The 16,831-nt window shown below is 43.2% G+C and overlaps 1 protein-coding gene across 14 annotated transcripts in view; it reads right to left on the reverse strand.

The window, feature by feature from the left end:
* LOC143996244 (sodium channel protein type 5 subunit alpha-like) overlaps positions 1-16,831 on the reverse strand; it is a 553,882-nt gene that overhangs the window by 106,022 nt on the left and 431,029 nt on the right. The window lies entirely within an intron of this gene.

Genomic DNA, 16,831 nt, shown 5'->3' on the forward strand with positions numbered 1-16,831 from the left:
CAAAGCAATAGACAGGTATAAACAAGAGAAAGCATCTGCCCCTCTCGGCATGTCTACATGGGAACATCAGATTGTATGTTCCACGGAGCATGGACGAAACATAATATCTGACGCACACACACGAGGTGCAAATGCTTTTTCTTGCCTATTGCTTTGTTTGTATTATTTTACAGAAATAAATGTCAATAGTTTTTACAGTATTATGCTATGTGGGGTTCTTTCTATATGATCATCATTTAAAAAAAATGCTGTAGAATTTATCTGGGGAGTGGTGGAGTATGCCGGAGGGGCTTTAGTACCATAGATTTTGTCCCATTAACCTAGGGAAGCACTTTTGACCTTTAATAATTGAGGGGTCTTAATGTCTGGTACGGTTCAAGTTGGTAGAGGAGATTGTCACAAGCTGCACTGCACACAGCATTAGCTGATACCAGATTTTCACTATTGTTTTCACTATCTATGGAGGTGTATAATAATTTTTGTTAAGTTATATTTATATTTTTTTGCACAATTGCACTGTGATTTGCTTTTAAATGATTTATTCTAAGGATTGTGTACTTAGAGGGATAGCGCAACATCCTTTTTTTTTGTTGCTTATAATTGTTTCATATCTGTTTGTCTTCAATAGCTATTGTTAGTTTTATGTAACACTAAGTGCATAGAATACACATTTTTCAATAAATGAGCAATGCTCATAAACACTGAAACTGTTGTCTCATCTATTCACATTTAATGAAGCTTGCTCAGTCAAGTTGAAAATGTTTTGCCACTTATCCAAGTAGCTTTATCACAACTGCAACATCTACTTTAACCACCTGACCACTGGGCACTTAAAACCCCTTCCTAACCAGACCAATTTTCAGCTTTCGTGCTCTCACACTTTGAATGACAATTACTCAGTCATGCAACACGGTACCCAAATTAAATTTTTGTCCTTTTTTTCACACAAATAGAGCTTTCTTTTGGTGGTATTTAATCACCACTGGGTTTTTAATTTTTTACGCTATTAATCAAAAAAGACTGAAAATTCAGTAAAAAAAATATATAAATTCTTTGTTTCTTCAAAAATGTATGGCAGAGTATTGGCAGAGTATTTGCAGATTACTGAAGAGTATTGCAGAGTATTGCAGTGTTGCAGAGTATTGGCAGAGTATTGCACAGTGTTGCAGAGTATGGGCAGAGTATTGCACAGTGTTGCAGAATATGGGCAGAGTACTGCACATTATTGTCACTGTGCAGCACTGTGGGCACTACCCCCTCTCCCCTCTCACTGTACCGATCAGTACAGAGAGGGAGGAACCGACGTCATAACTTAATGCTGGTTTGTTTACAAGCTATCAGCGCCCATTTACCCTGTTCCGTGAAGCGCCGGGTCCTCCTGGGGGTGCGCGGGAGCAAGATTCTGGGAGGACGTCCATGGACGCCCTCCCAGAATAAGTCGACCGCACTGTAGCCATCTTTCGGCTGTGGCCCGGTCAGCATGTGGTTAAAGTGGCTGTAAAGTCTTTTTTTTTTTGTCAAAAATAACAAACATGTTATACTTACCTGCCCTGTGCAGCGTGCCTCTCATCGCACTTGTTTCTATGCCATGTCCAGCACCTCCTTCATCCCCCCTGCTTTCTTCTTGGAAACACACAGGTCCTGGAAGACAGCAGGGACCAGTGGGATTGCGCAGTGCATCTCGCACATGCGCAGTAGGGAACCAGGCTGTGAAAAGAGTCGCTTCAACAGCGATAAAGTGCTCTAAAACGAGTGGCGCTTTAACGTAAATGTGGCCACGGCCCTACCGTGAAAGGGGGGAAGCAGCAGCCCACTGAGCTTCCCAGTAAATGGCTGTGCAGTGGGGGCGTGTCAGGACCAGTCTGATCTTTGGATTAGAGCACACTGAGTTCCCAGCAGAGCTAGAGAACTGATCACGGTGTGCTCTCCAAGGTGTGCTCTACAAATACTCAAACAACCAAACAAAAATTTTAGCAGTATGTAAGCAAAAGGGCATAATTTCCAAGAATGCTATGACATTTCTCACAACTTGCACAGAGCTATTAGCATACTCAAGTGAGTATGCCCCAGATCACCCACCCCCCCCCCCATGTTGAGGATATGCGGCCTGGTATGGTTCAGGAGGAGGGCGCGCTCTCCTGTCCCCTCCCTTTCCTGACTTACTGGGCTGCATGTTTGGATAAGGGTCTGGCATGTATTTTGGGGGGGACCTCACACCATTTAACCAGTTGCCGACCGCCGCACGCCGATGTACGTCGGTACAATGGCACGGGCAGGCATAAGGACATACATGTACGTCCCTTGCCTCCCGCGGGTCGGGGGCCCGATCGGGCCCCCGCCCGGTGCCTGCGGCGGTCGGTATTCGTTCGGGAGCGATCCCGGACGAGGGGACGGCCATTCATTCATGGCCACCCCCTCGCGATCGCTCCCGACGAATAGAAATCCCCGGTGACATCACTTCCTCTCCTGTAATGTAAACACAGGAGAGGAAGTGATGTATTCTCTCCTCCGTGTCGGTATTTTTCGTTCCGACACGGAGGAGAGCGGATCAGTAAGTTGCACCAACACTCACACACACAGTAGAACATGCCAGGCACACTCACACCCCCCCTTTACCCCCCGATCACCCCCCCAATTACCCCTGCCCCCCAGTCACAGTGACACCAATGTCATTTTTTTTTTTTGCATTGGTGTCATTTGTGACTGTAATAACTGTTAGGGCAGTTAGAGTTAGCCCCCTTTAGTTCTAATGTACCCCCCTAACCCCCCCAATAAAGGTTTAACCCCGTGATCACCCCCCGTCGCCAGTGTCACTAAGGCTGGGTTCACATTGCAGCGGTTTATGAGAACGGATGTGATTCGCACCGCACTGCAGTGCAAATCACATCCGATCTCTGTGCGATTCGAGTTCAGCCATTCGCCGCACCCGCCACACCCGCCGCACCCGCCGCAAATTCGCACGGGACCCTTTTTTTGGCCCGCAGCAGAATCGGATCGCATGGGTGTTCACACCATGCGATCCGAGTTTGCAGATCGCACTGCGATATGCGAACTGATCTGGGGGTGTCAGTAACATTTCACTGACACTCCCAGCAGTTCGCATAGGGCAGTGTGAACTGCCGCCGGGAGGCATGCGATGCGGGAACCCGCCGCGGATTCGCGGCGTTTCCGCATCGCTCCAGTGTGAACCCAGCCTAATAAGCGATCATTTTTCTGATCGCCGTATTAGTGTCACAGGTGACGCTAGTTAGGCAGGTAGGTATTTAGGTTCGCCGCAGCTTTTTATAGCGCCAGGGACCCCCATATACTACCGCATAAAGCCCCCTGATTGCCCCCTAGTTAACCCTTTCACCAGTGATCACCATATAACTGTTACAGGTGACGCTGGTTGGTTAGTTATTTTTTTATAGTTTCAGGGCACCCGCCATTTATTACCTAATAAAGGTTTAACCCCCTGATCACCCGGCGGGTGTCATTTGTGACTAATAACTGTTAGGGCAGTTAGGGTTAGCCCCCTTTAGTTCTAAGGTACCCCCCTAACCCCCCCAATAAAGGTTTAACCCCGTGATCACCCCCCGTCGCCAGTGTCACTAAGGCTGGGTTCACATTGCAGCGGTTTATGAGAACGGATGTGATTCGCACCGCACTGCAGTGCAAATCACATCCGATCTCTGTGCGATTCGAGTTCAGCCATTCGCCGCACCCGCCGCACCCGCCGCAAATTCGCACGGGACCCTTTTTTTGGCCCGCAGCAGAATCGGATCGCATGGGTGTTCACACCATGCGATCCGAGTTTGCAGATCGCACTGCGATATGCGAACTGATCTGGGGGTGTCAGTAACATTTCACTGACACTCCCAGCAGTTCGCATAGGGCAGTGTGAACTGCCGCCGGGAGGCATGCGATGCGGGAACCCGCCGCGCATTCGTGGCGTTCCCGCATCGCTCCAGTGTGAACCCAGCCTAATAAGCGATCGTTTTTCTGATCGCTGTATTAGTGTCACAGGTGACGCTAGTTAGGCAGGTAGGTATTTAGGTTCGCTGCAGCTTTTTATAGCGCCAGGGACCCCCATATACTACCGCATAAAGCCCCCTAATTGCCCCCTAGTTAACCCTTTCACCAGTGATCACCATATAACTGTTACAGGTGACGCTGGTTGGTTAGTTATTTTTTTATAGTTTCAGGGCACCCGCCATTTATTACCTAGTCTCACTAGTGTACCCCTAAATTTAGGGGTGTCTACTTTCCAAAATGGGGTCATTTGGGGGGGTTTGTGCCATCTTGGCATTTTATGGCCTTCAAAACTGTAACGCCCTTAGAAAGCCTGAAGGCGGTGCTTGGTTTTCGGGGCCCCGTACGCGGCTAGGCTCCCAAAAAGTCCCACATATGTGGTATCCCCATACTCAGGAGAAGCAGCAGAATTTATTTTGGGGTGTCATTTCACATATGCCCATGGCATGCGTGAGCAATATATCATTTAGTGACAACTTTGTGAAAAAAAAAAAAAAAAGTTTGTAATTTTCCCGCAACTTGTGGCAAAATATAAAATATTCCATGGACTCAACATGCCTCTCAGCAAATAGCTTGGGGTGTCTACTTTCTAAAATGGGGTCATTTGTGGGGGTTTTGTGCCATCTTGGCATTTTATGGCCTTCAAAACTGTAATAGGTAGTGAGGAGTGAAATCAAAAAATTACGCCCTTAGAAAGCCTGAAGGCGGTGCTTGGTTTTCGGGGCCCCGTACGCGGCTAGGCTCCCAAAAAGTCCCACATATGTGGTATCCCCGTTCTCAGGAGAAGCAGCAGAATTTATTTTGGGGTGTCATTTCACATATGCCCATGGCATGCATGAGCAATATATCATTTAGTGACAACTTTGTTAAAAAAAAAAAAAAAAAAAAAAAGTTTGTAATTTTCCCGCAACTTGTGGCAAAATATAAAATATTCCATGAACTCAACATGCCTCTCAGCAAATAGCTTGGGGTGTCTACTTTCTAAAATGGGGTCATTTGTGGGGGTTTTGTGCCATCTTGGCATTTTATGGCCTTCAAAACTGTAATAGGTAGTGAGAAGTGAACTCAAAAATTTACGCCCTTAGAAAGCCTGAAGGCGGTGCTTGGTTTTCGGGGCCCCGTACGCGGCTAGGCTCCCAAAAAGTCCCACATATGTGGTATCCCCATACTCAGGAGAAGCAGCAGAATTTATTTTGGGGTGTCATTTCACATACGCCCATAGCATGTGTGAGCAATATATCATTTAGTGACAACTTTGTGTAAAAAAAAAAAAAAATTTTTTTTTTTGTCATTATTCAATCGCTTGAGGCAAAAAAATAAAATATTCAATGGGCTCAACATGCCTCTTATCAATTTCCTTAGGGGGTCTACTTTCCAAAATGGGGTCATTTGGGGGGGTTTTGTACTGCCCTGCCATTTTAGCACCTCAAGAAATGAGATAGGCAGTCGTAAACTAAAAGCTGCGTAAATTCCAGAAAACGTACCTTAGTTTGTAGATGTGACAACTTTTGCGCAAACCAATAAATATACAATTATTGACTTTTTTTTTACCAAAGACATGTGGCTGAATACATTTTGGCCTAAATGTATGACTAAAATTTAGTTTATTGGATTTTTCTAATAACAAAAAGTAGAAAATATCATTTTTTTTCAAAATTTGCGGTCTTTTTACGTTTATATCGCAAAAAATAAAAATCGCAGAGGCAATCAAATACCATCAAAAGAAAGCTCTATTTGTGGGAAGAAAAGGACGCAAATTTTGTTTGGGTACAACATTGCATGACCGCGCAATTACCAGTTAAAGCAGCGCAGTGCCAAAGTGTAAAAAGACCTCTGGTCATTTACCAGCAAAATGGTCCGGTCTGAAAGTGGTTAAAAAAAAAAATTTGGCTTGAGAGTGTACCCTCTAAATCCATACCAGACTGAAAGGTCTGGTAAAGTCTTTGGGGGGGACCCCACATTGTTTTTTTTACATTTAGCTGCTGGCTTCTCATCAACCAGCTATATACATTGAATGTAAAAAAAAACACAAATCGCAAATTGCTAATCACAGCAAAATCGCAGTAAAACACAGTTACAAAAAAATGGTGTCTCAGTTACAAGGCCCACAGGAAACACATGGATTACATACAGCATTAAAGTCTCCTATCACCAGGAAGGGAACTCCAAGTTTATCAGCAAGTATCATAGCCATGACCCGGATTACCTCGCTGTTATGGAGAAGAGGTACACAAACATTACCTAGTATACATAACAAATTGTTAATAGAACAAATAAGGAAAATGTATCTCCCATTAGTGTCTGTTATTGGTAGGGATGCCCCCCCCCCCCTCATTTGGTTTGCACCAGAACATGTGAACAGGCAAAAAATTTGTTCAAACACGCAAACACCAATAAAGTCTATGGGACACGAACATGAAAAATCTAAAGTGCTAATTTTAAAGGCTTATATATGCATGGTATTGTCTTAAAAAGCATTTGGGGACCAGGGTCCTACCCCAGGGAACATGTATCAATGCAAAAAAAAGTTTTGAAAACTGCAGTTTTTTGGGAGCAGTGATTTTAATAATGCTTAAAGTGAAACCATATGCCCTCAACATTGGGAAGGGGCTTTGTGGACCTGAAGGGCCTGGTATGGAATTTGGGCGGACCCCCACGCATTTGTTTTTTCATTTTGGTTCGGGGGTTCCCCTGTGGGGGAATCCCATGCTGTTTTTATCAATGAACTTTTATGTGTATTGCCGGGACCGACAATTCATTATAGCCACGAGTAGTTTTAAATTACTTTTTTTTTCCTTTAGAAATGTAATTTTGCTGTCAACTGTTCTAAACATGGGAAACACTACAGACATACTATAGACACCACCCAGATACAAAATTTAAAGGAATATTACACTTTTATTGTTTCCTTTTAAGTATTATTAAAATCACTGCTCCCAAAAAAAGTCAGTTTTTAAAACTTTTTTTGCATTGATACATGTCCCCTGGGGCAGGACCCAGGTCCCCAAACACTTTTTATGACAATAACTTGCATATTAACCCTTAAAATTAGCACTTTTTATTTCTCCCATAGACTTTTAAAGGGTGTTCCGTGGCTTTCGAATTTGCTGCGAACACCCCAAATTGTTTGATATTCGGCAAACAGGCAAACAGCCAATGTTCGAGTCTCATGTTGGACCCAGACATAAAGCCCATCCCTAGTTATTGGTTGTTGTCAGGAAAACTGTAGCTTAGCCAAGATTAGAATACTGACACCTCCAGTGTAAGAGGAGAAAAATGTATGATATTGCATTGGGTATGTACAAGAACATAGAAGGTCAGTGGTGTCTTTGGTCAGATGTGTTTTGTGAATGTAGGCAATGGAGGTAGCAGTGTGCGATAATGATTCCAGAATTGCCTTACGTTTGATGGAGTCTTTTAGGCTCCTGATATTCCATGAGGTCAAAGTATTCTCAGAGGACATATTGAAAAAAGGACATCCAATGGGGGGGGCTAATGGGATGTAAAGTCAACACTATTGGCAAACTGATTGCATCAGAATATAAGAGAACAGGTGAGTTATAGTGTGTTATAGTGTCTGTGTCCAAGGAGGACTAGAAAGTCCCAGGGGACTGTATAGTAGCAGCAATAGGCCAGGCTGTAGCATATACATTGTAACGTAGTAGGATTGTTGAGACAGACAAAAAACAAAAAAAGAAGAAAAATGCAGAAACATATAAACAAAAATGAGCAACAATTCCCGCAGGATTGTCCATGGGGGAAAAAAAACATGTCCCGATTACAGCTTGGTTGGATAAAAGAGAAAAAACAGTATCAAGAAGCTGAGAAAACAGTGTTTGCCTTAAGCAGATTACTTTACTTAGATCAGTCTATTTGAAGCAAAGCCTATCCATTGATGTTCAAGAGGTAGGATGAGCTCTGGTTAGATGCTGCTCATTGTGATCTAGCCATTGGCTTCACAATGCTCGAAGCCGGCACTCCGCTTTATCGTATTGAGCTCTAAGCTTTTGTACCTTCACTGAGAACTCCATAAAAAAGCATATTTTAGAATCATTCATTTCAATTGTGCCCTTAGTGTGAGCCAAAGCAAGGATATTATCTCGATCTTTGTAATGAAGCAACTTCAGAATAAAAAGTCTAGGATACCTTCCAGGAGGTAGTGGACGAGTGGGTATGCGATGTGCCCGTTCCACCGCAAAGAAGGGTGTGAAATAATTTTTGTCAAAGGTAGCAAGCAACCACTGCTCAATATTTTCTGTTGGATTTCTTCCCTCAATCTTTTCAAACAGACCCAGAATGCCGACATTATTCCTCCATAGTCTATTCTCCATGTCATCTATGCGATTGGCATAGCGTTGAACAACTACATGATTAGCGAGAACATCCCTCTTAACCGGGGCCATTTCATCTTTCAGCAAGCCCACTCTTTTTGCACGTCATGGCGCATGAGGGACATATCTTTCTAAGATGCTGAAACTGTGCTGTAAGTGTGGCTAATGAGGAATTACAACTTTGAATTGCCATAAATACATCTCTGAGAGTGGGTTCAGGAGAAGATGCTTGCAATATGGCTGGTGTTCGTGCAGCACATTCTGGCTCTGGTATGTCCTGAAGAGGGAAGATGTCCTCCCATAGACTGACATGTGGGGTAGAGGGAGAGGACTCACCCACTGCTGTTGTATTCGCTCGGTCTGTGGAAGACATGGGAGTGGAAGAGCAGGACTGCCTTGACTGCTCCTTCTCAGGTGTCCATGTAAATCGCTCCAGCTGGGCTGCAGCCTCTCTGCCATTGGGAGCACGGGGCGGGAGCAGATCAGCGCCATCTTGGCCGTCCTGGGCTGGCATCCCTGTCTCCTCTTCTTTGTGTGATGTCATCACTTTTGTAATCGGGTGCTGCAGTAGGGTGACTCGGAAGAGAGAGCTGGCTGTAGACAAGAATTTCCGCAAATGGTAGCTGTATGACTGATGCGAGGCTGAGAATTAGATGGATATCAGTGGACAAACAAAGCTCAGCGTCCTCTCACATCAGCGGCTCGACCATTCCCCTAGTGAGGTCAGTTTTAATAGGAAAGCAGAGGGACTGGCAGGAACACCAGGGATTTTACATAAAGGAAGCATTGCAGAGAGAACAGGATACTTTCTCATACAAGTATATGGAACAGCAGGCACATATCAGGAATACGAAGTGTTGGGGTAACACACGCTTTAATGTGTGTAATGTACAAAGACTTTTGGGGTGATTTACTAAAGAAGTATATTTTTCACTTAGCCAAGTATGTTTTATGTTCACTTGCAATACCTAAGCACATGCAGAGAGATTTCCTTTACACATTATAGGATGACTGAAGTTAATATAGTTTGACTGAGCTAAGTGCAGAATGTACTCCTTTAGTAAATCACACAATTGACTTGGGAAGAATATTTTCTTTTTCTAAATAAAATGTTCACATGAAAAAGTCAGCAATGATAACAAATTACCTGGATAGCAATTCAGACCACAAAGAAAGTGAATCGCAGAATAAACATCTGCTATCATAAAGGTCATCTTGCCAAGTATTAGTCAGGTACAATACATGCACATAGGTCAGTGCTTTTCCTAAGGTGCACCAAATGTTACACTCTCACTACTTAATGTCTCATTATGAATGTGACGATTGCCCTTTTTGCACATTGCTTTTGCCATCGTTATTTTTATTTTGTAATAATTTGTTAGAAGATTGGTCCTGCCTTCACATTATATCATATTGGCAAGAAAATAGAAGTTTCCTGATGAGTTGAAATTTAATTGCAGTATTCACAATGCGTTGTACAGGCTTTACAGTCAAAAAACATTATTAAATTTCACCTTTCTGCCTCTTGTTAATAAATTTAATAGGTCTGACATTTTCTTTTGGAAATCAGCATTGGAGGCATTCAAAGCAAACTGAAAAGTTAGAAGCAATGTGCAAAAATATCGGGTTTGTGCATTAGCTGTAATGGTGCTATTAAGAAGACCTATGCATACTGTTAACCAAAAAAAAAAAAAGTAATAGATATACAAGTGTGACTGTTTGGTTACTTCAGAAAAGGTTATGTTCCAAACTGTTATTTTATACCAAACCGCTTAAAAGTACATTTACCTGAAAGGTCCAGGAAGTTTGCATCTATAAAAGCAACAATTATATATATAATTATCATTTAAAAAAACATTTGGATTTTCTTGTCAGGAATAAATACCAAATGCTTCAAATACTCCTCAAATGATTTAGTACATTATAATTATTGCACAATCATAAGGCTTTGTACTGAACTGCCTAGTGCTTTATGGAGTAAGGATTTCGATAAAGGCTTTCTCATGTTATTAACACATCAAAACTGCAGGTAATGCTGACATTTGGTCTTGATATGTTTTCTGGGGCAATGAAAAGAGTCCATTCGGGTAGACATTATAATGCACCATATGAAACAACATTACATTTTCAGGATTAGGTTTATAATCTATAATCTATATATAATGTATCTATAACAAAAACTTTTTTTGGAGGTTAGAGCTGCTGTCAGGTTTTACGGTTATCCAAGGCATTGTAGGAGAGATTTCCCCCTTGCTTCGTGTTCTGTGGACAGAAAATGGGGGAAAATCTGCAAGAGGGGAAACGGAAAACAATAAAAACCTGACAGAGTTTCTAGCAGTCTCCTACTTCGTTTAAAAAACAGCATTTTTTTTTTTTTGGTTTGTGTTGCTATTAGAGAGATTTCCCATCACTTCCTGTCGTAAGGACCACCCCTCAACCTGACATAAATAGGTCAGGGGTAGGCAACCTTTCAGAGGTTGAGATCTACCTTGACAACATGTAGGAAATCAAAGTGCCCTTTAAAAAAAAGGCTCCAATAGAAGCACAAATGGGATGATTTATTAATGGCACTTTGCAAAGTACAGTTGTACTCTGTAGGTGCAGTTGCGCCAAAGTATAGTAAATGAGGTAAGGCTTCACTTTACAAAGAATACCCAATCATGTGCAAGCAAATAAATAAAAAAGCATTTTTTCTTCCTCATGATTGGGTGAAATGAAGACAGCAGCTCATTTACTAAGCTCTGGAGCAACTGCTCTTGAAGAGGGCAAAGTGCACAATGTATTTGCCTTTATTAAATCAACCCCATAGTGTGTCACTGTAGTGTCTTCTGCCCCGCTTCAAACCACTCCCCCAGTAATATACTATGCCCTACTGCAGCGTCCTCTGCCCCCCCCCCCCCCCTCCACACACACACACACAAATGTTAGTGTCCTCTGACCCCCTACACACAGTAGTGTCTTCTGACTTCCCCAATATTAGTGTCCTCTGCACCCGCGCCTCCCCCCCCCCCCCCCACAATAGTGTCCTCTGCCCCCCCCCCCCCAGTAGTGCCACCTTTCCATAGCAGTGTCCTCTGCAACACCACTACAGTCGTTTCCTTTGCCAGCTCCCCCTCCGTATTGCCCTCTGCCACCCCATAGCAATGTCCTCTGCCCCCCTCCCCACAGTAGTGTCCTTTGCCCCCTCTAAAGTGCCCCTTCTTCATAGCAGTGTCCTCTGCAACCCCTCTACAGTAGTTTCCTTTGCCTGCCCCCCTCCCCCTCTGTAGTGCCCTCTGCCACCCCAAAGCAGTGTCCTCTGCCACCCCCCTCCTCCACAGTAGTGTACTCTGCCCCCTCCCTGTAGCAGCATCCTCTGCACCATACCCCCCAGTTGTGTCCTCTGCCCCGTCTGTACTGCCCCCCCAAGCAGTTTCCTCTGCAATGCCCCCTCCTCCACAGCAGTATCCTCTCCTTTACCCCCCGTATAGCACTATCCTCTGCTTCCCCCCAGTAGTGTCCTCTGCCCCCCATAGCAGTGTCCTCTGCACCAAACCCCCCCCCAGTAGTGTCCTCTGCCCCCCATCCCCATCTGTATGTCCCCTGTACCCCACAGTAGTGTCCCCTCCTCTGCCCCCCGTATAGCACTATCTCTATCCTTGGCTTCCTCACCCCCCCTCCCCCTAGTAGTGTCCTCTGCCCCTCTATAGCTGTTTCCCCTATCGCTCCCAACACACAGCTGTAGGTAGCTTTATCCTACCTTACAGCGCTTGTACATCACAGAGGCAACACAGTGCTGAATAGAGGGCGGGACCGAGAGCTGCTTTAGTTAACTAGGACCGCCTAGCAACCAATCACCTGCTAGTTAACTTGCAAAGTTAACTAAAGCAGCTCCTGGTCTCGCTCTTTATCCAGCATGGTTTTGCCTCTGACTCCTCTCTGCTAATTAAGGGAGAGTAATGCCAGCAGACCCTGGGGGGGAAGCATTAGCACCCAGCCCTGATCTTGATCTACCTGTCCGCTTCCGATCCAAGGGTTAGATGATGCTGGGTTATTCTACAGTCAGGAAATGAGTTGGGCTCTACATGACTTGCTGTGCTTTTATTGCACACTGTGAGAAGCTCACAGCCTATAGTGAAATCAGAGTAAGCAATATCAATACAGGACAGAAGCCTGTACAACTGTACAAGACTAAAAGGAAGGCTGGAGTTCAGCTTTAATGAAATGCCTTTTCATCTTATTACAAAGCAACTTATTGTTCAATTTTCTCTTCATCAAATGTCTCTTGTCCAATATTCCAGAGAAAATAGCATGACTGCAACAGGTAAAACTGCTAAGTAAATGTTCTATCAGGATTACCTTAAGGCCAGGGGAGGACTGTGTTTGGCTTTTCTTTAATACCAAATTGAAGTGTTTTCTCCCTTAAGAGCTTTTCAAGTCATGCATCAAATATCATTGAGCAAGTGGAGGAAAATTGCATTAGTCTATGAGGCATGTATTTCCATTACTGGAGTTTAAACTGCACCAAATTATCTTATTACTACACAAACTAAAATGGAAGTGTGGCGCCAAACCGCTATCAACCTAATTTGTAATGACCCTGATGCTTTTTGTGTGTAAAGGGGAGGGTAAATTGTTAAAGAACTGGGAAATGTCAGTACAAGGTCATCATACAGTGGTACTTACTGTAAACCGTTTACCTATATAGCTGTGACTGTGGCAAACACGTGATAATTATTTTGTTATAATGTGTTCTTCTAGTTTTATGAAAAGCTTGAGCAATTAACTACCCCACATTTGCTGATGCCTATCAGATCCATCAAATCTAAGATGTCTACCTGCAGGGCTGCTGTTTTAAATCACAGGGCCCCATTCAGCCCACCCTCCTCCCCGAACGAAAGTGACTAAGGACATAGATTTATCAGTCATTTTCTTTGCAACCACTGCAGCACAGATTAATGAATAGGAATAGAGGGTTCCTGCTCATTCACAGATGGAAGCATAGTAAACATACCCGCCTTCGATCTTTTTATTGCTGTGTACCGTGCCTTGAAAAAGTATTCGTACCTCTTGAAATTTTCCACATTTTGTCATGTTATAACCAAAAACATAAAAGTGAAAGGAAAATGATAAATGTTTTTCTTTTTTTTTTTTTTACAAATAAATATGTAATAAAGTGTGGCGAGCATTTGTATTCAGCCACTCTGAGTCAATACTTTGTAGAACCACCTTTCTCTCCAATTACAGCTACAAGTCTTTTTGGGGATGTCTCTACCAGCTTTGCACATCTAGAGAGAGTGACATTCTTGCCCATTCTTCTTTGTACAATAACTCAAGCTTTGTCAGATTGGATGGAGAGGGTCTTTGAACAACAATTTGAGGTTTAAGTCTGGACTTTGACTAGGCTATTCTAACACATAAATAAGCTTTGATCTAAACCAGGGGTCTTCAAACTAAGGCACTCCAGTTGTTCTGGAACTACAAATTACCATCATGCCTAGTCATGTCTGTGAATGTCCGAGTTTTACAATGCCTCATGGGAAGTGTAGTTCGGCAACAGCTGGAGGGCTGTAGTTTGGAGATCCCTGATCTACACCATTCCTTTAAAGCTCTGGCTGTATGTTTAGGGTTGTTGTCCTGCTGGAAGGTGAACCTCCACCCCAGTCTCAAGTCTTTTGCAGTACAAGCTATTTAGTAAGAGGCATGGTGAGTTTTTTGAAGTTGTAATTTTTGTCACAATTTTTTGGAAAATTAAGAAATGAAAGAACATTTGTTTTGTTTTTTTTCCACAATTTTACATGCTGTCACAGAGCAGTACAGCATCACCATATGACCGGAACACTAAAGCTGCATTCACACTAAAGCAGTTTGATTTGACAGTGCTGATGTGTGAATGACAAAACACGGAACTCGCATTTGAGATGCCAGTCATTTGAATGACACCTTAAAACGCGGAGTGGGTCTGCCGCAATTGTCACACAATAAAATGTGCTGTAACCATGGCAACCCGCATTGTGGGATGCATGTTACACAAAAATAGTTTAGGAACTACTTTGGGGCGACATGAATCCCGTGATGTGGGTTGCCACGATTGCAGCACGCAACAATTGCGGCAGACCCGCACCACGATTTGAGGTGTCATTCAAATGAATAGCATCTCAAATGCGAGTTCTGCGTTTTGTCATTCACACATCAATGCTGTCAAATTGTGGGAAAATCTGCCCGTGATTCAAAACGCTGTAGTATGAATGCAGCCTTAATGGTGACAGTATGTAAAAAAAAAATTTAATCTTTTTTTTTACTTTTTTTTCTTTACTGTGACCAGAGCAGGACAGTGTCACCATAGTAACACAGTGGTTTCTGTGAAGGTGATTAGGAGTTTTTTTTACACTATGATTGCTTATTACAACAATGAACAATCATGTTATGGATGGCATCCATTCATGCACCATTGTGTACAATTGTGAAGGCTGTGACTGGTCACAACTATAACATAGTACAGGTCCACTGTGATGGACCCTGTACTATGTGATCACTGTGATCAATCACAGGGATCTCAATAGTACACAATGAATAACTCGGAATGACAGTTTATTGTGTGCAACTGATATGTCATTGTTGTGATTGGTCATAGAGATCACATGGTACCAGGGCTGTAAAGATTATGCATAGAGCAGCTTGCTCTAGGTTGGGCCTTGGTGCTCTCTTCACAGGGTCTTAGGGCTCTTTCACACTACCGATCCATTCAGGTCCGCTTGTCTGTTTTTCAGGCGGACCTGAACGGATGCGCCATAGAGGTCTATGGAACGTCGGATGTCAGCGGTGACATGTCCGCTGACATCCGACCCGCTCCGAACTGAAAAAGTGTGATGGAGGACCTACTGCGGTCCAGCGTCATCCGATCTCCCATAGGGGAGAGCGGCGCTCTGACAGGTCCGTCCCTGCGCAGTGTGCAGAGACGGACCTGTCCTCTTCCTGCTCAGTGGGGATCGACGGAGCGATCCCCGCTGAGCAAGCGGATATCCACGAGGCGGATCATTACTGATCCGCTCAGTGTGAAAGGACCCTAAATCTAAGTGCATGTGTTAGTCTATGTTGTTGTAACTTCAAAAGGCAACATAGTCATTGTTTGCTTTCAGAAACATTATATTCTTGAGTTCTTGTTATTTTGAACTATATAGAATGTGTAAAGGCAATAGCTAAGGTCTGAAAGAGGCAGGGAGACCTATCATTTTTTTCAAGAACTTATTTTCAGATATATACTCAAATTTTTGATGTTTTCTTTTTTCACAGTGGCTAAATTCTTGAAATCATCACCATGGTGTTTTGTTGCAGTAACAACACCAGTGCTAGAGAGATTTAGAAACCAATTATAAGCTATCAAATTGTTACAGGAACTATTATTAGCAGTTGTTATTTCAAACACAATAGTACAAGGTTCTCTTTTGCCGAAATAACAACTCGTGAGACCATACACTAAAATTTGGAGCTTATTTTCAGATTTTTGTATTCGTTCTCCAAAACAAGATTGTCCATCTCAGAACATAGCATCCTATAGTCTGAACCAGCAATACAATAGTAAATGGCCACTTGAGATGAATAATGTTCGCTTATTGTCTTCAAAGAGCATAGAAAAAGTAGACAGGAAGTGAAAAAGTGAAGATCTGCTATGTTATACGGAACATTTGGAATTATATATCGTATCATATATTGTCCTTAAGTAGTACCCAAAAAATGCTTTTGCCTTGAATTCCTCCTGAAATCAAACAGTACACTTCCTGGTAGGTGTGTATAAGTGTACCTAGACACTCCTGTGTCTAAAGCCTCATAGTTGTACGACTGCAGTGTGAAATCGAAGGCACTGCTTGCCTCTGAATGCGAGTCACATCCCCAGACCAAGAATACTGTTCTGACCCCTGCATACCTCCCAAGTTTTTGATATGGGAACAAGGGACATTTATTAGCAAAAGTATGTAGGCATAGGGACCCCCCCATGCACACAACGCCCCCTTAAAGGAGAATTAGACAAAAAAATGATTAGTTAAACCCACAAGTTCTCTTTTTTTACTGCCACTATACTATACTATACTATACTATACTATACCACTACTATATTATTCTTCCTTTATACTGGCTATTGAAATTTACAAATTTAGAAACTGAATGAAAGGTCTAGCCCTGGGAAATACTTTTTGAATGATAATTAGTCTATTTTGTATACAGCTATATAGATCAGACCAAAATAAGGGACAAATGAGAAGGAAAGAGGGATAGAGGGACTTTGTTCTAAATCAGGGACGGTCCCTCGAGATCAGGGACAGTTGGAAGCTATGTCCCTGGCTTCCTTAACTGCTTCCCGACTGGCTCCTGTATTTATATATGGCAGCAGAATGGCTCTGCTACGCGAATCACCGTATATATACTGTGGCTGCTTTAAGAGCCATAGGAGGAGCGCGAGATCGAAGACTCGATGCGCGTGGCCTGTGGGCGTGATCCGCGCCAGCCACCCG

This window comes from Lithobates pipiens, unplaced genomic scaffold (genome assembly GCF_037356315.1).
Source record: "Lithobates pipiens isolate NorthernLeopardFrog02 unplaced genomic scaffold, aLitPip1_a1.2 Scaffold_19, whole genome shotgun sequence".
NCBI classification, from domain to species: Eukaryota; Metazoa; Chordata; class Amphibia; order Anura; family Ranidae; genus Lithobates; species Lithobates pipiens.